At 40.1% G+C, this 18,927-nt stretch overlaps 1 long non-coding RNA gene across 1 annotated transcript; it reads right to left on the reverse strand.

Moving 5' to 3' along the window:
- Nucleotides 1-7,540: 7,540 nt before the first annotated feature.
- On the reverse strand, nt 7,541-18,401 carry LOC144585940 (uncharacterized). Its single transcript, XR_013540577.1, has 2 exons — nt 18,145-18,401; nt 7,541-8,167 (listed from the first exon to the last, which is right to left on the reverse strand). It is a non-coding gene; the product is annotated as an uncharacterized LOC144585940 (long non-coding RNA).
- Between the last annotated feature and the right edge of the window lie 526 nt (nt 18,402-18,927).

Below are 18,927 nucleotides of genomic sequence, written 5' to 3' on the forward strand. Positions count from 1 at the left end.
CATAAAGCTGTGCAAGAGAATTTCAGCCATTGAACAGGTTGTGCAAGATGATGCAAACTATTTCATTAAAAAACAGTAAAGCAATCTGTTTCTCTATAGATCTCTGATTTGCACCTTAATGACCCAGAATGCCATGGCAGCATAGTTGACAACCTCTACGTGTTCAGCATTAAGACTAACTTCACAAACTGTGGAACGAGAATGGTAATATGCCAAAGATCCTGCTATGATTTTAATGATTTTTCCTTTGAGTGCCACATTTATTTTCCTGTGTATTACTTATTTAGTATGTGTCCTTTGAAAAAGTGCAGGACCTGGCATGCATTCAGTTCAACTTGGAACTGAATAACCATCTATTCTTCTCTCTAACCCTCAATTTTATTGCTCTGATACTGCTTGCTGTTAGAGAGGAAGACAACTTAACACAATTAAGGTGAGCATGTGTCCCATTTTACAGAGGACAATCCTTTTTGAAGGGCTGCCTAGTGGATACATACAGTATTTGAAATCCTCCTGTGTTCCAAGAGCAAGACAGGTGATTCAGTGATTCAGTCCCAACCAATCTGTGCACTGGATATGAACCAATTTATACAATGTGACTTGCATTGGAATCCCAAAACAGCTAAAACCATTTTTGTTTTTACGCTGATACACATGGACTTTGGAGACATGATAATCTAAAGAGGGGTGTGTGTGTGTGAACCTGCCTAATTTCAGACAGCTAGCTTCACAGGTTTGCATACGAGATCTATTAAAAGAAAAAGCATTCAGAATAATTTGTGCCCAATCTGATTTGATATGTTCTCCAGACTCAAATCAATGCTTAAATTTCCTTTCCTTCACTCTTGAAGTGAATCTGGGCATTCCACTTTGCTCTGGACTTCAGGAGACATCAAAATGCAACCAACCCCACCCACTCACCCAACCACCCACTCACCCACCCGTCAACCAATCAATCAATTTAAAATGTCTTAATGAGGATGATTCTATTTCTAATGCTGGCTTCAGCCAAATCCTGCAAATAGTGGCTGAAGTGCTACTGCATAAGTCACATTAGAGTAGGCCCTTGAAATCAGTGGGGATATGGTGAGTGAACTCGATAAGTTGCATTGATTCAAATGAATTGTGACCCACTTTAAAGCAGTAATTTCCACTAGAGGAGGCCCATTTGAATCAATGGAATTCATGGAGGAGTTCACTCTGATCAAATGGGCCTGGTATCATGTGACTTACTACACTATGCAACAGGAGTTCAGTGTAAGTTTAAACATCATAAGCTAGTTGAAACTTTACTTTTGCCATTCATCTAAATCCTCCTGTTCCCTCATAATATGTCTCCACTGAAGCCTAGGCATGCTGAAATATGTGAAGTAGGAGATTGTTTCTGCAGATGTGCAAAGGGCACCTTCTCAGCTTGTCATCACACACATCTAGAGGTTAAGGATACTGTTAGCCTGCAGAGACTTCTGTTTTCTTTCCTACTTAAAAGGCTGGTACCCAGAGGATCACCCTAGCATTACTTAGTGGTCCTACCAGAATATTACTCTCTCACACTGTTTATGAATAGTTTCAGCTTGCCAATATATTCATTCTTCTTCCAAGGAGCTCTCGAAGTCCTGCCCCCAAAGAATATGCTGCTCCCATCACAGGTATGCTCTGAAATGGCATCCTTTCTTATTTGAACTTGTGAGACTCATTCCTGCATTCTGCAAGGCCTGAGATTCCACTCCATTGTCTCTTAGCAAGACTGAGAACTTGGAAATACTCCATTACCTCTCAGGGAGCATGGGTAGTGCCCATGCTAGATAAAGGATGTTGACAGTTGTATTTTAAAACAAAACAAAACAAAAAACACAAACTTTCCCCAACTCTGACAAGGCCAAGTCTTCTTCTAGAGCAGTGGTTCTGAACCTGGGGTCCCCAGATGTTCTTGGAGTAAAACTCCCAGAAGCCTTCACCATTAGCTGTGCTGACTAAGATTTCTGGGAATTATAGTCCAATAACATCTGGGGACCCAAGGTTGTGAACCACTGGTCTAGTGCAAGGGTGAGCAACTGTGGCTTTCCAGATGTTTTGCAGCTGCAGCTCCCATAATTTCTTACTATTGCTATGACTGGCTTGTGGCTAGCTAGAGCTGAGAGGAATTATAAATGAAATATCTGGATGGTTACAGTGAAACAGTTAAATTTCTCAGTTCCAAAAGGCAAATACTCTTCAGTTCCTATTGCCATCGTATGACTGTTCTGCTGTCAAAGTGGAGAACTCAGACTTGTACAGCTGGTCTGATTTGTTGTGCTCTTCCAGGATTCAGATGGTGCCCATATTATTTTCATCAACACCATACAGAACAATTTTTCTGATGTAATCACAAGGGCTTTCGTCAATATCACATTTGCCTGCCGATATCCTATTAATTACATGGTACAGCAGCCTAATGGAGAAAATAAAATCAGTGTTGATATCAGGTAAGTCTGTTCGTGTGATTCTCAATGTCAGTTGAGTATAGTCCCTTGAGAAGCACCTGTACAGGATTGGCTAGAGCAGGGGTGGGCAATTAATTTCTATAGGGGGCCACATGAGAAATCTGAACTTTGTTCGGGGGCTGAACCAACTTTACTTAAAAATAGGCCCCCAATTTGTGGGTAGTAATAGGTCCCCATTGGGTGAGGCCCTGCAGTGAACGAACTTCAAGGCTGACACAGTTAACTCCCTAAACTTTTTTAGGACTGGGGCGATCACCGGCGGGCCAGACAGGAGTGGCTTGCGGGCCATATGTGGCCCGCGGGCCACACTTTGCCCAGGTGTGGGCTAGAGCATTGCAGTAAGGATGTAACATAATTTCTGCAGATAGGAAGCATTGCTTTTTTAGACTACAAGTCACAGAAATGTATTTATTTACCTATTTATTTTTATTTATTTTATTTGTACCCCACCTATCTGGTCATTGCGACTACTCTAGGCGGCTTCCAGAAAAAGATTAGTTTCTGACAGCTGTCATCCAGAAATCAACTTCTTTAGTAATGCTGGAGTGTCTTCACTGCTCCTGTTAGAAGAACTGACCTACTTTGCATGTGCATTTTCATCTCATTTTTCCTGCTTCAGTTTCTGTGTTTAAGGGGGAGAAAACCATAGAGTGAAGCTGAGCAAAGTTCCACTGACTGATTTTTCTTCCTCTTCTGCTGCTATCTAAGGCACAATAACTTTGGCAGAAAAAAGTGGGGGCTCATCATCTGGATGAGGGAAGGACTTCAGTTCCCATCAGTTCCCTTCTCAGTGTGGTCAGTGGTGAAAAATGATGCAATTAGTAGTTCATAAACACCTGGAAGGCTATAGGTTCTCCTTCCAACCTGATCCTAAATCTTTATCTATGACATTGCCCATCAACATTGCAAGACGTTGGTATAGTAGCTTATATGTACCACACCTACATTTCAGCAATAAATAATCAGAGTTTGGAAAGTTACTTTTTAATAGTAATTCCTTGCCATTACTTGTTATACTTCTTAAATCTCATATTTTTGCCACCCACTCCCGGTTTATTCACACCTCCCTTAGAGAAGTAAATATCCCAGGTTAGGAGCCAGACGTCATGCTAATTGTTCTATTTCCACAGTTTTATTTATACCATCTGTACAACTCCATCTCTTTGCTCAACAGGACCATTACGCTCAACACTGAAGATGGGAACTTCTCTGTGTCTATGATGCTGTACAAGGACCAACATTTTGAACACATGTGGACTACAGTTCCGTTACTGACTCTAGAAGACAACATATTTGTCAAAGTTGAAATGGTACCTGACGGGTTTCTTGAGTCTCTGACAAATGTGGGAGAGTACAGGTGGCAAAGAAAAGGTGGTTTTGCCCTACCACATCTTGCCTAGGCCAAGAGGCATAAGAAGAAAAGCAAATTAGAATATTTTGAAAATGTGTCTATATTATATTCCTATCCATTTATTTGGAGGAATACAGGAAATGAATTTCCTATTAGAAATTATGTCAGAGGTGTCTTGCCTTTGGGTTACTGAGATGAGCTCTGTAGCAAAACAGAATTAGGATTAAGTACCAATATATTGGTCCAAGAATCTACATTCAGCTGTAAGCCTCAATTTTACTGTTCTGTCTGTTTTCAAAGAATGATGAACTGCATCTAAGTACTTTATAGCTAGAAAGGGTTGCCATATGTCAGAACTGACTTGATGGTTTGCAATTATTTATTAGTCCACTGAGGTTTGCTTACTATAAATAAAATATGTAAGTAAGGAAGAGGAAAAACTCCATCTCAAAACAGGATGTGCACAACACTGGCAGATGCTCATCCATATGTATAAAGACAAATTTAGAAATGCCATTTGATAGAATTACAACACATCTTAGATGTTTGAAAAAGAGAGAAACTGTGTTGCCTGCTCAGTGTATTTGGCCACTGATGGCCCCTGTTTTGCTTTATTTCATCTTCAAACCAGACCTGAACTGGACAACTCATCTACCAGAACAAGAGGAGAAAAGTTGTGGCCCTCCAGATGTTGTTGGACTACAGTTCCCATAACCACATACCTTGGGGCATTGTGGCTATGGTGTTGGGAGCTCTAAGTCAAAAACATCCAGAGAGCAACAACCTCTGAAACAGGATATGTCTTCAAACAGAGGACTGCTCTGGCTGAAACAGAATACATGTCACACCCTATAAGCACGTTGAGAAGGTGACAACTACCTTCCATTGCTTGCCCAAAGCATATGGTACTTGGAGTTTCTGATTAGCTATCATGTAGAGTATTATAGATGCAGCTCTTCCCTATAAGTTCTTATTTATGCTGTTTGTTTGTGTTTTGGGCAGGTTCCAGGTAACTTCATCATGAGACTTGAAAACTGTTGGTCTACCCCAACCAAGGATCCTGTTCATGCTGTGCAGTATTCTTTTATTAAGGAAAGGTTGGTTCCCCTATTACTGTAATCTGGGTGAGAAAATATATTGAGCTCTGGTGGAAGGTGACATAAACCTCACCAAATAGAAAAGACATAGTAATCATCTAATCTGCATGTGATTTAAAATTTAATATCATTTCCCCTCTTCCTCTTCCTTGTTTGCGTCATAAGGCTGCTGAGAGATGGTAAGGAGAGGCTGTTAAACAATGGGTAATTTGATGCTGGCATAACACAGATTGGCTTCTGGAAACATTTAATTTAAACCCATGGCAAGTGTCCTGTCTCTCCTTCCAGTTCCAGGACTCCCAAGGGCTCCCTTTCACCCCAAGGAAGTTTTTAGGAGCCTCAGGATGGGGAAAGTAGCCTTCAGTAGTAAAAACTGGCACTAGATTGCTGGCTGCAATCACAATCTCAGCATTGGCAATCTGGCAATGATTTTTGACGATTAAAGGCTTCCCTACCCCTGCATCCTGAGGTTCCTGAAGGCTTCCCCAGAGCAAAAGGGAGTCCTCAAGTGTCTTGGAACCTGACAGAAGGGGGACAGGAAATTTTTTCATGAGTTTAAATGAAATGTTTCTGGTGCTTGACCTGGGTTATGGTGCCTACACAATAGGAGTTTGATGAATTGTAAGCCACACCTTTGAGACATGAATGCATGTCTAGCTAATATCATAATGTATAACTATAAGCTTATATCATTTAACTTATGGGGCTCCCAATGTGAATCCCGATAACTGCTTAAGCAATAGTCTTATTGGCATTGTTGTATCCCAAGTTATTAACATGGTTAGCAGAGAGCATCTAGGCCTGCACCTCCTATCATGGCTTTTCCCACACAAGCAGCAATGAGTCTGAAGAGGAGAGGTTCCTGCTCTGGAGACAGGTCAGAAGTCTGAAAAGCAGTTCTTTTTTGTGTGGACAGCCTTGCTGGGATAAAATGATGATGGAAGGGATGGTCCCCCTCTGAGTCAGTTGATGATACTGGATATAAAAGGGCTAATCAGCTGTGCCACTCTCAGTATCATCCCTACCTCGTTGCTGAAAATACTAGAACCTGTCATGAGGTAAGTTATGATGACATCAGCCAAAAGGCTACTTTCATGAAGGATACAGAGTTAAATTCATATGCTTAGTAACCATTTTGTCATCTGTGAGTAGAACCTTCTCTATGGACATGTCAATTTGTTATGCATGAATAAAGTTGTTTGTATAGGGAGTTTCCAGTAGCTTGATTCCTTGGCTGCAGTTTGAAATGGTACAAATCAAAGTTAGTCTATCATCTCATCAAAATTAGAAGTTCTGTTCATCAGTATACACTAATGTATATGCTAATATGCTAATGTAGAGTATTCTACAGGTAGTAGACTATGTCTAGATGGGCGGCATATAAATGCAATAAATAAATAAATAAATAAATAAATAAATAAATAAATAAATAAATAAATAAATAAATAAATATGCAAGGGGAAAAGGAAAGGTTTGGGTTGCATTTGTTTCACTTTCTTTCAGGAGATGTCTAATTATTTTTTCTGTCATTAAGGTACTGGACTTTTTGCAAAGCACAAAATGGATGGGTTCTTTCATATTATTTCATTTCCCCCCTCATTCTTGTTATAAGTGGTAAACCAAATAAAGTCCTATAGAACTTTCAAAACTACTTGAAAAACTTCCCAGGGACAAGGCAACAGGCAATTATTTATTCCAAACACAACAAAAACAGTAGTGAGAAAGAAAATCAGTCATCATCAGACCTATGAAGCTACTAATCATACTTCAAAATTCAGATTATCACATTACCAGTCAGGAAATGGTACAGATAACAGAAATTATCAACATGATCATCATAATTATACATATGTAGGGTGGCAGAACTTTTCGCCATCATTGTCATCATCAACTCAATGTTATAATGAAAATCATGTCAGGCTGTTGCCAGTGTCTAGTGCCAACCACACCAACAAGTTGTTCTCAGATCACATTATTAATCTCGAAGTGCAAGAGAAGGTGATGACTGGGCTCAGAGATGGGTGAAGTGAGAGGAACTCCAAATGAAATGAGAAATATTTGGGTTCCTCTCCTTTGTTAAACCGGAAATCAAAAGCTCTCTAGGAAATAAATGAAAGAATCAAAAAAATGAAAGAGAAAACCTCTGTTGTGTTGTTTTTCATTTGTTACAAGCCAAAGGTCTCATCTTTAATTACCCCATAAAGCAAGGAGGGGCAGCATATGGCTCTCTAAATACTGCTGGACTACAATTTCCATTATCTTTGTTGTCTGTGATAACCAAGGATAATGGGAAATGTGATCCAGTAACCTCTGGAGGGTCACAAGCCATTCCCAATGCCTGTCATAAGGGACAAAGTCTTGTAGTAAACAGGAGCAGGAAACTAGCTAGCAGCCCACTTTGAGCTGAGGTGCAAGGGAGAGCAGCACAGCAGAGCATTCACTCACTCATGAAAATCCAGATCGGCCTGATATCCAATAGTAACATTTGGATAATCAGCTTTTTACAAAACAGATGATGACATTTTAATTTGTTATCAGAGAAAGATTGGGAAAGATGTAGAATCCCTCTTATGTGTTGTTTATCTATTTGAAGAAGCGCCTGCTTTCAGTGGAATCATATTTTTGTTTTTGTCTTCCCACACAGTTGCCCAGAAATTGTAAAAGATGAAACCCTCTCTGTAATAACCAACGGAGAAAGGGAAGAGGCAACGTTTAGGATCCAAATGTTCAAATTTGTTGGCATCTCATTGAACCATGTTTTCTTGCACTGCACTGTTCAGATTTGTCACAATACAGCTGCTGCTTGCAAACCGGTAAGTTGATACACAGAGGGAAACACAACACATAACTTTAAATTAGCTGTTCCGGTTTGGTTTGGTTTGGTATGGTATGCTCCTCTGCCATCAGAATGTTACCACATCGTTTCTTCCTCACCAAAGAGCTGTGGGGGGCAGGGCAGAGTGGAAAAGAGGGAGAGATTCCTCCCAGTCTAATTGTACCATGTATGGTAGGTAGTCTCCAACCTCCTTCCGTTCCATCTTGTATGGCAGCTGCCAACATGTTCTACAAATACAAGTGCACTTTTGTCCACAGCATCTCCCGGTATTTCTTGGTTTATGTGGACATCCCTCTGTCTCCCTATTCTTCTCACCAGGACCTTGGAAAGCTGCTTTTGGTGCTACTTCTGGCAAAATATCCACTTATAAATTCCCTCTTGAGAATTAATAATACTGGTCCTGGATACAATAAAGAAAAGAAAGAAAAATCAAGATTGGGGTGGGAAAAATAGAAGAACAAAGGTTGCTAGAAAAAGAGAGAGAATTCCACAAACCAAAACATAACATCCTATAGCTATGATAACCCTAAGCCCCCATGTGGCATAATTAGCAGATTATGAATGGGACAAGCTAAACATGGAAGTGAAAAATAACTTTGTAAAAACTAATATGGGCCTGTGCTTTGCTGAAACCGTTGAGCTTCTGCAGCAGCCAAAAACCAACAGTTTCTGGTGGAAAATATTTTGCAGGATGAGGTCTTCCTGCCACTTGAGTTCAAGTTTTACTTTAAAAAAAAGCTCCCATCTGTGGGTATATAACAAACAGAGAGCAGCCTAGAGTAAACAGATCTGATCTGCACAGAAAACGGCTGATAAACCATGGAGTAGAAGTGTGTGTATGGAAGTAGCAGATAAGCTAGAATAATACTTTTTGTTACTTTCTTTGTTCAATCCAATATGACCCTTTGGTGTCACCCATGTCTGACTGGTTTTCCATCTACAACCTGCATAACAAATACTTCATTTCTCATTCTTCAAATTATGGTGCTTCTGTATTGGGTTCCCAATCAATGGCTCTGCAGAGGTTTTGGACTTTTAACTCTCAGATACCCTGGTCAGCATGGCTAATAGTCAGCAATTCTGGGAGCTGAGGTCCAAAACATCTGCAGGGCTAAACTTAATAACTATGATCCTAGTGAATGACTCTCAAAAGACATTATGTCTCAGCTTCGTTTTGCTTCATGTCATCTTAAGCACAATAGGAGTCACTTCATGTAGATGAGTAAGGAACTTATAAACATGGATATGCGGCTTGTAGATGAAATGAAGCCAGCAGCACTCTGCTCCCAAATCTGCCAATCAGAATTGAAGTGCGTTCCCTTCAGCTTGTTGACACTTCTTTCTTTCTCTGACCAAACCAAGACAATTTAACACAATCATTGAGAGATTAAAACCAAGGTGTTGGGGATGCTTCAGTAGGGTGATAATTCATGGATGACCTTTCAGGAAAGCAAAAGGAGAGAGTGCAGAAGAAGTTCTGTCTTTCTTTTTTGCCAGAACACAAGGAACTGTAGTGTGCCATATGGGGCTTCTTCTAGTTCTGTCCTTAAAAGCTTGTGACGGAGCAAAGAATTACAGGAGATGATCTGGGGCTGCACAGAGAAAAGTGTGAATGTTGGAGCTAGGAAGAATTATTTGCCTAGACTACATCTCTGGCATTCCCTCCAGCTAGCATGGCCAGTAATCATAATAGCTGCAGGGATTCTCAGTAATGCATCCCCCAAAAGTAACTTTACCCAAGCTCTGGCAAATATATAGTGTTGTTTCTGAATCATCACATCATTTCAAAAACACAATATAATGTCAAAGGAAAAAAATCCGAAATACTGTAGTACTTAATGCTGGTGGCAGTTTAACTAGGTGGCCTTTACTGGCAACCAGCTAGTGAATTATCTTGGGAACAGTTAAGCCTTTTGAACGGATGCAGTCTAATATTCTGTTCCTTAAAACTCTTGTTTGGATTGGACTCAAGGTCTATTAGGAGGTGAATGAATACAGCAGAAGCCTCTTGTTGAGAATTTTGATTATAACGTGTATTCTCATAACATCAGCAGAGCAAGGAGATATTGGTTAGCAGAGATACTTATGACACTATGACATTGAGAGAGTAAAATCAACAACTTAGTCTATTTACATATATACATAGAGAATAGACATTCCTCTGGCAGCATGACATGACATGAAGCAACACACAGCATAGGAAAAAGTGATCTGACTTTCAGCAGATCAAGACATTCATTTTACACATAACTTAGGTACAGTTTTGGGATCAATCAGAAAGTACATTACTTCACTTTCTGTTACACCAAGTTTTATTATGTACACGGCTGTACGACATTAAGTCTTAATCCTTGATGTTGTTGTTGTTTAGTCGTTAAGTCGTGTCTGACTCTGGGAGGCAGTGGAGGACAGGAGGGCCTAGCATGATCCATGGGGTCATGGACCATGCTAGGCCCTTCTGTCTTCCACTGCCTCCCAGAGTTTGGTAAAATTCATGTTGGTAGCTTCAGTGACACTGTCCATCCATCTCGTCCTCAGTTGTTCCCTTCTTCTCTTGCTTTCACACTTTCCCAACATTAGGGTCTTTTCCAGGGAGTCTTCTCTTCTCATGAGATGGCCAAAGTATTGGAGCCTCAGCTTCAGCTTCAGGATCTGTCCTTCCATTAATCCTTAAAACCCACACTTGAATACAATCAGTACAGTGACTCAGGTAAAATAAGCCATTTTACATTTAACTATACAACATTAATATTTAATACATGTTCATATCAAAATCTCAAATCTCTCTATCCCTATGGACTGTTTTAGAAAACAAGTGTTTCTACCTTAATTGGATTTGCAGTTGTGGTGAAAAAGCTTTAGAGATGGAATTACCGGCATTGTTTTATATGGAAAATGTCACCAGACTAAGCAATTGCAGAATGAAATCGGGAGTCAGTGTGACATTTAGGAAGGAGATTGTTTTAAAAGCCATGATTAACTTTAGATGGGTTATAAAACTGTTCAAGACAATGTGATAAACAATAGCAGGGCATCTCCAAGCATTTGTTTTATGCAGGCAAGCTTGATCACTTTGAAGAAAGAGTCCACAGTGTAGAAAGAGAACTTTCTCTAGGGGAGTAATGATTCCACAACGGTGAGTCATGTCTCAAAAGTGGATCATAATGCATTTTGTGGCTTGGCTGCTCTAGCATCTTTGCTTACTTGTTCAGAACAGAGATGCATAAAAGACTAGGGGACATGACATCTCAATTTGTTGTGTGGAAGGAAAAGAAGCATTGGGCTACTTTTATTGATTTCTATACTGTTGAGCAGTATTTCTTTTTCTCCGTTACACTTTCTCCCTTCTTCCCTGCACACAGATATGCATACTCATACAACATCCCTCAGTTATACCTTTTCTCATTCCCTTGCTGTCCATATTTGGTGAAGGTACTGGTTGCAACAAAATGAGGGATTAAACATTCATTTCCATGGTCCTGCACATAATGTGCTGAGAAACTTCAGGGCTGAACATTGATCTGTGCACATATCATAAGTGAAAAACTTTGCTTTGCACTCCATTCTGACTGGTGAGACAAAATACTATAAGAACTTTTTTAATTTACCAGGTGAGATTTTACTTGTACTGTATTGTGAACTGCTGTCTTATAAATGAGAATCAAATGGCATACATATGTACCAGCAACTTTGCATTTCTTCTAGAATTGTACGGGTGACGATAGCCAGAACAGAATGAAAAGAGAAGTCACACCTTTTTCTAATCACATGGTATCTTATGGACCTATAAAAAGAAAGCTGGTAGATAATGAAGAGTCTAATATAAGTAAGTTGGTAACATACGCATGCTTTGAAATACAATTCCTTGATTACTGTTAGTGAACCATAACTTCTGAGACTTTACTTTCTTGCAGCACACAAACACCTGTTTGTCTTTCTGTTTGATGGCATAAGGGGTCTTGCACCAAAATTTTTCATTATGATGCTTTAGCTACTGTATTCCAGATTTTCACCCCCCAACTTCCCTTTCCCTATACTGATAATTACCAACATACCTGAATTATGCACCCTTCCCTTCATTATTGGTGTTCCCTATCCACTATGTTTTCTGGGGTGTGGGGTGAACTGGAGATGCTTATGCCCAACCCCAGCTACATGAAAAAGTTGAAATTCTTAAAGGATTTGTACACATGGTTTTCACTTTCTATCCCTGGGGATAATTAGGAATAGATTTTCAGTGTGAAATGGCCAGTTAAAGACTAAACAATAACATGGCTCTCAGCAGTTTGAAAAAACATCTGTATGTTGTATTTGAGGACACAAGTAACTTCGCTAAATCCTGAATCAGGCAGATTCATTTGGACTAATTTGGATCAGGTTAAAAATGGATTGCATTAGTCCAAATCAGGTCTATACAGATGCTAAGAGAAGACCACACAATAGGTTCCCTAAAATGCTGTGGAACAGTACCACATGTGGAAAACAAAAGGATGGTGTGATGGAGATGAAAAAGGAAATTGGCCTTTTCTTACTGGCAGAGTTAACTAACAATTTCAGGCAAGAATCTTACCAGTACTTGTCAAACATAGTGATCTGGGCAAGAATTGTGACATCACTGAAGTTACATATTCAGTTCTCTCGTACATGTCCTCGTTCTTTCACTTTTTAGCTATTACTACCAGATCATTGATAAAACTGCAAAGTTTTAGTGGTTGTTGGTTATATTGATTAGTCTGAATGTCCTCCTCGATTTTTGTCATGCAATTCTATCTAATCCTCCTTCTGCTGTTCTTTTTGTTTGTTTGCATCTTGATATGTTAAGTATGTTGGCAATCATCATCATCTTAGAACTGCAGAGCTGGAGGGGACCCTATGGATCATCTAGTCCAGCCCCTTTCAAGGAGGCACAGTGGGAAACTTCAAACCTCTGGCTCCATGGCCAGATACCTGAATCACTGTACCACTATCCAGCAGTTAAGGGGGAAAGGCAGAAAATGTTCAGTAGTGACATGTACTCTTCACCAACTTACCTCTCTCTCTCTTTAATACATCCTCAATGTTGGTTGATGGAAGGTATGCTGTAGGTATAGTACATCTTGATTTCAGTAAGGCTTTTGACAAAGTCTCTCATGGTATTATTGTGGTCAAGCTAGATCATGTCACTATTAAGTGAATTTGTTGCTATTTGAGAAGCTGTATCCAAAGAGTGTTTGCCAATGGTTCCTTGTCATTCTGGATAGAAGTGCCTAATGCAATGCCACAGAGTTCTGATCTTGGCCTGGTGTTGTTCAACACTGCATAACTGACTTAGATAAGAGTCTGGAAGGGATATTAAATTTAAAATTTGAACTTTTACATTTAGGCAGGAAAAACCAGAACAAATATAGGGCAGGATAGTTGGCTACATGTAAACAGAATCTAGGAGTCTTAGCAGATCACAGGCTAAACACAACTCAACAACGTGACGCAGCAGTAAAAATAATAAGTTAATATACTATTTGTTTGCATTAATAGAATTATAGTTTCCAAAGCAAAGGAAATACCTCTATGTTCTGCATTACCTGGTCCCACCTGATATATTGTGTTCAATTCTGGGCACCACAGTTTAAAAAGAATATTGAAAAGTTGAGCAATGTTTGGAGAAGGGAGACCAAATGATAAAGGTTTTGAATATTGAGCCCTACAAGGAACAGTTGAGGAAGTTGGGCATGTTACATTTGGTGAAAAGTAGACTGAGAGGCAATACAATAGCGATTTTCAAATATTTTAAGAACTGTCATATGGAAAATTGAACCAGCTTGTTTTCTTCCATTCCAGAGGGTGGGATCTGAAGTAATGAATTTAAATTACAGGAAAGAAAAATTCAGCTGAGCATTAAGAAGAACCTCTTAACAGTGACAGTTGTTTGACAGTGGAACAGATTGCATTGTAAGATGATGACTTCTCCAACATGGGAGGTGTTTAAATAGAAGTTGGGTAACTGCCTGTCAGGAAGGTTTGGGTAGGGATTTCCTGCTTTGTCAGGGGTTGGACTCAGTGACTACTGTGGTCCCTTCCAGCTCTAGTGTTCTATGATTTTAGGACCCACCCCGGCAACTCTAGTTTGTAATCTGGGCTGGGCATGAATCTCACCTGCACTTTCTGATCACAGTTTTTGAAATAACTTTGTTGGGGTTTGGTTTTAGTTTTGTGTTTACTGTAGCTTCTGTTTCTCTTTGTTCATCTCATCAGAAAGCCTCCAAATTTCATATAAATGTATTGGGGGGGTGAGTTTTGTTAACTTTTAAGGAAAACCTTAGAACAGGTAACACAACCTCCATGGACATATTTGTCTGGAATTTCAGAGGCATAACTCTCTCTGAGAAGTCTACCATATCTCTAAATTTTATGCACATCTATGGAAAATAAAATTTAAAAATACAATCATTGCAATTTCCCAGTACAAATCAATGGGAGGTGTGTAGATTCAGATTTCAGAATTTTGATTTGGGTCTGGATCAGATTGGTTCAGAACTGGTGAGAATCAAATCAAGCCTGAATCCAAAGCTCTGAATGTTCCAACCTGACTCTTCCTTTTACATCTATAGCACTCCCATTCTTGCTTGGACAGCTTACATTATTCTCTTAATGCAAATCTGGGAGTTACTCTGAATTGTCTGCCTTTTGGAAATGGGTGGTGCCATTCTGGCTAGATTTGCATGAGCCAATGAACATCTGAGCAGGAAATAGAGGGAATGAGTTAAGAGAATGTTAATAATGCCAGATATAATTATACCAGACACACCTCTCACTAACAGATGGTGCAGTTGTTAGCCTGTGTACAACATGTAAATGTAATCCAGGTTTAATGGTGCGAACAAATTTTTAAACTAGATTTGTTAATCATGTATCCACTTTTCTATAAATTATTGTGCTTTCTTGAAGGTAAAGGGAGTCTCCCACCAATAGGAATGTTGATCCTTGGAGGAATTCTACTGGCTGCTCTGGTGATAATAGCAGTTTTGGGAAAGCTTTTGTTTCAGTCCAGAAGGATGGTCCCAGCTATGCAAGCGCAGTTGATATTGTCTCATTTTCACAGTTCTGAAATAGCATGATGAATTGTAATCCAATATTAACATGAAGTGCTTGACAGCATAACAGCAACTGCATTATATTAACATGTATTTACATGTGTTTTACATTATTTTTCTTTTCATACATCTCACAAGCCCAACAGTTAGTGCTAGTATTTGTGTCCAGCTATAACCATCACCACCTTCAAAATGCAGACCTGGAAGGGACCCTATGGATCAGCCATAATCCAGCCCGTCAAGAAGACATAAGAGAGAATCGAATTCCCAACTGCCTAAACCACATTATAAGCCAATTTTGCCAAAAGTAGGGCGAAAGAATAAATTAAAATGTGCCTAGTCTGAGGTTGTGTAGGTCCACTTTGTATATAGTGTTGAAAAACCTGTGAGGATCACACATATGTGTATTTTACTGAACTTATGCATTGCATGAAGATATGTTTTCTAGCATGAACCCTGACTGCATGCTACTCCTACAGAAATCCATCCCATGGCTCCTTTCATGGTAGCACATTCAGCCTACCTTCATTGCTTGGTTACCAACCTTGGGTCCATAGATGTTCTTAGATTAAAACTCCCAGAAGTCTTCACCATGCTATGCTGGCCAGGGTTTGGGAGTGGAAATCCAAGAACATCTGGGGACTTAAGGTTGGGAAGCACTTCCTTAAAAGATGCCATGTTGCTTGGGAAGAGATGTATCAAAAGAGGAGGAGGAGGAGGCTGTGTTGTTCCTCCCACCTGCCCTTTACTGGTGCATCCCCAGTGCTGGAGAAATGGAGAAAAGGCAGCTGCTGCAGAGCATCCTCCCATTGCCAGAGAAAGGGAAGAGAAAGCTGCTGTGCTGCCTGTAAAAAGTGGAAGGCAAATAAATATATCTACTTGGAGTCAGAATATATAGGAAGATGAGACAATGGCAGTGATGCATTGCAGTGATAAGGGTGGTATGCATGCACACACATAAACACACTTTAGTTCACCTTAGTGCATGACAAGGAATACAAATGACAACTTGTTAACTAGTGGCAATTCACCATGGTGATTTATGACAGATTGTGCTTCTGCCAGTGTAAACAACAAGATTCTGGCCACAGAAAATTAAACGTTGAAGGTAATCTAGTCTACCATTTCAACAATGCAGGAAATCTATTGCTACAGTATCTCCAATAGGTGATTGTGTGGGTTTGTCACTAATACTTGCAAACCTTTTGCTCTTTTCACCCTTGGCTTCACTAAAAGTCTTTCTCCAGATTCAAAACTTCAACATTATAGGCAACTCCAAAAACTCATACCCATTTTAATGGCTACCTTCTCTTCCTTGCTCAACAGAGTGAGGGAAGGCTTCACACTTTTAACTCCACCAACTGATTTTCTTCCAACAATGTCCCAAGGTCCCTTAAAGTCCAAGGGGTGCAGGTCTGTTAGTATTTGCTCTGATCGTATTGGCAACAGGGGCAGGGGTTCTCTCCTGGGTATCTGTGTTTCCAGGGCCCATCTTCCTGTGTTCACAGTGTCCCAGTGGCTGGGGATAGACACCTCTCTGACTCTGGCAGGCTTCACCATCTGTCCCTTTTAATCTAGTTTTTCTCCCTTCTCTTTTGACCCCACTCTCTTGCTTCTTTCTCCTTGCAACAGGAAGATTTCTCTGGTATTCTTTCCCTCTATCAGCTTCTTCTCTGGGAACCATCAACCTTTTCCATTTATTAGTCTATGAATTCTCTAACCAAATTTACTCCCATCCAGAAGGGAGGACCTTTTTTCTCCTTCCTCACCTCAGCCACTCTCCTGCCTCTACCACTCATTTATGGCACTGGTTCTTAACCTTGGGTTACTCAGGAGTTTTGGACTGCAACTCCCAGAAGCCTTCACCACCAGCTGTCCTGACTGGGGTTTCTGGGAGTTGCAGTTCAAAAGCATCCGAGTAACAAAGGTTAAGAACCACTGATTTATGGGATCCTCCCTTATATATCCCTTCCCCACCTTCTACCTTCTATCCCATCTATTCTAATGGTTTAGAGTCCCTCTGTATTTGTTTTTCCCACTGCTTTAGCCACCTCCTTCTTTTCCTGTTCTTCTCAAGTGGGTGTTGTCTCTTTCCTTTCTGTGAGAATGGGTGGCACTTGGACAGGAGAGATTTCTATTCTGCCTCTTTCCTCAGTCATAATCCCATGTATACTTCTGAACTTCTAATGAAATAGAGTCATAGAGTCCTTCAACATGAAAGGCAGTTGTAGCGAAATGCCAAAAGGTGCTGTCATTCCTGCCTGTCCATCACAGAAGCTCAAGGGGGAGGAGCCAAGGATAGGGCAGGAGGGGCAGAGCTAGTTAGACAGTTAGGACAGTTAGAGAGAGACAGTTGGAGATGTGGAATGGCAGTTAGAGTGAGGGTTTAGGAGAACGAAGGTGAGGGTTAGTGAACTGAGCTGAGAGTGTTAGGAGGGGAAATGGTGAAGTTTAAAGAATATTGAACTAACAGGAATGAAAGTATAAGCACTACAAGAGAGATATCGATTGAAAGTATATAGCAGTTTGGAATAGAAGTGATTGCCTACTTTATCCAATACGTGTTAATACCTGAAACAGTTCCTATGTGATTTACCTTTATGATTTGTTTGACAATAAAAGAATACTTAATTAAACCTCTAATTCCTAAGTTCTATAACCCTTAGTGTTGGCAGCACACGTGTATGACATAAGTTGGTATTAGGAGAATACCTGGTGGCAGCGTGAAAGGGTGTGATCCTTTGTGAGGGCCAAGAAAATAGGGGCGACAAAGGGTAGATCGCCACAGCAGTCTCTCCCAAGCTCCTTATATTCAGTTAAAAAAAGACAACCTTTTTTTGTTATTTGTATCTGTTAAGAATATAAGAACAATTTCACAATGGAACCAATTGTTTAGTTGGCAAGACTCTCCCTTTGTGGTGATTTTCAACCCAACATTCCAGCATTCTGTATGGCCACACAATTGCCTATGGGATGCCCACCAGCAAAATATGAGTTTGACAGCACCCTCCCTGACAACCCACATTTGAAAGTGTACTATCTCTAATTATGAAGGTAAATATATAGCAGCTGGACTAGCAGACATTTATAGTACCATCTGCTATGAATTTGCTGAAATCTTTTTAGAGTTCCAAATTAGTGGGAAATTTCATAGTCTAACTAGTTGTTCATTTATTTATTTATTTAACTTATATGCCGCCCTCTCTACCCAAAGGTCTCTGGGCGGCTTACAACAATTAAAATTCAATTAAAATACAATAAAAGATAAAATGATTAAAATACAATTAAAATGGTCATCAGGACCCACCGTTGATGTTATTTCAATTAAAAGCCTTCTGGAACAGGAAGGTTTTGACTTGGCGCCGAAATGTTGTCAGCGCCAGACGAATTTCAGTCGGGAGGGCATTCTATAGTTGTACGTACTTCCATTGACCTATCCTGAATCGCCTCTGGAATAACCTTCCTCTGGAGATTCATGCGGCCCCTTCGCTGGGCATCTTCAAAACCAATTGAAAACTTGGATGTTTACGCAGGCCTTCCCTCCAGCTAATACCTCATTTTTTTCTCTTTTCCCATCTTGAATAACTTGTCTATTGATGTTAAAAACATTGTTTTATTTTATATGTTGTTATATATGTTGGAATCCGCCTAGAGTGATTGTTCGACTAGATAGGCGGGGTATAAATGCAACCAACCAACCAACCAACCAATCAATGTCTCATCATTCAGCTTCAGATGTATTCGTAAGAAATGCTACCCTTCCAGGCTTTCTCCTTCAGGTACAGATTGTGACATGGTACAGTGAGAAACAGGTTTAGGACTAGTGTGTTGCCAGGAACATGAGTTCCAAGTACACAGATGCCATGGAACAGAGTGAGCAAGCAAGCACACTTAAATTATCTATAATACCACACGTTGATGGATTGCTCTCAATCATTTTGAATGTAATGTCTTCTGCAGCAGACTCTGCAGTGGAACGAAATGAGTGACACAATGACTAAAGAGGTCACAGCCTAATGCCTAACCTTTCTGGAAGTCATTAACTGATAGGATCGCCCTAAGTCGTAAATAACTTGACAGCCCATAACAA

This window comes from Pogona vitticeps, chromosome 1 (assembly GCF_051106095.1).
Source record: "Pogona vitticeps strain Pit_001003342236 chromosome 1, PviZW2.1, whole genome shotgun sequence".
Classification (NCBI taxonomy): domain Eukaryota; kingdom Metazoa; phylum Chordata; class Lepidosauria; order Squamata; family Agamidae; genus Pogona; species Pogona vitticeps.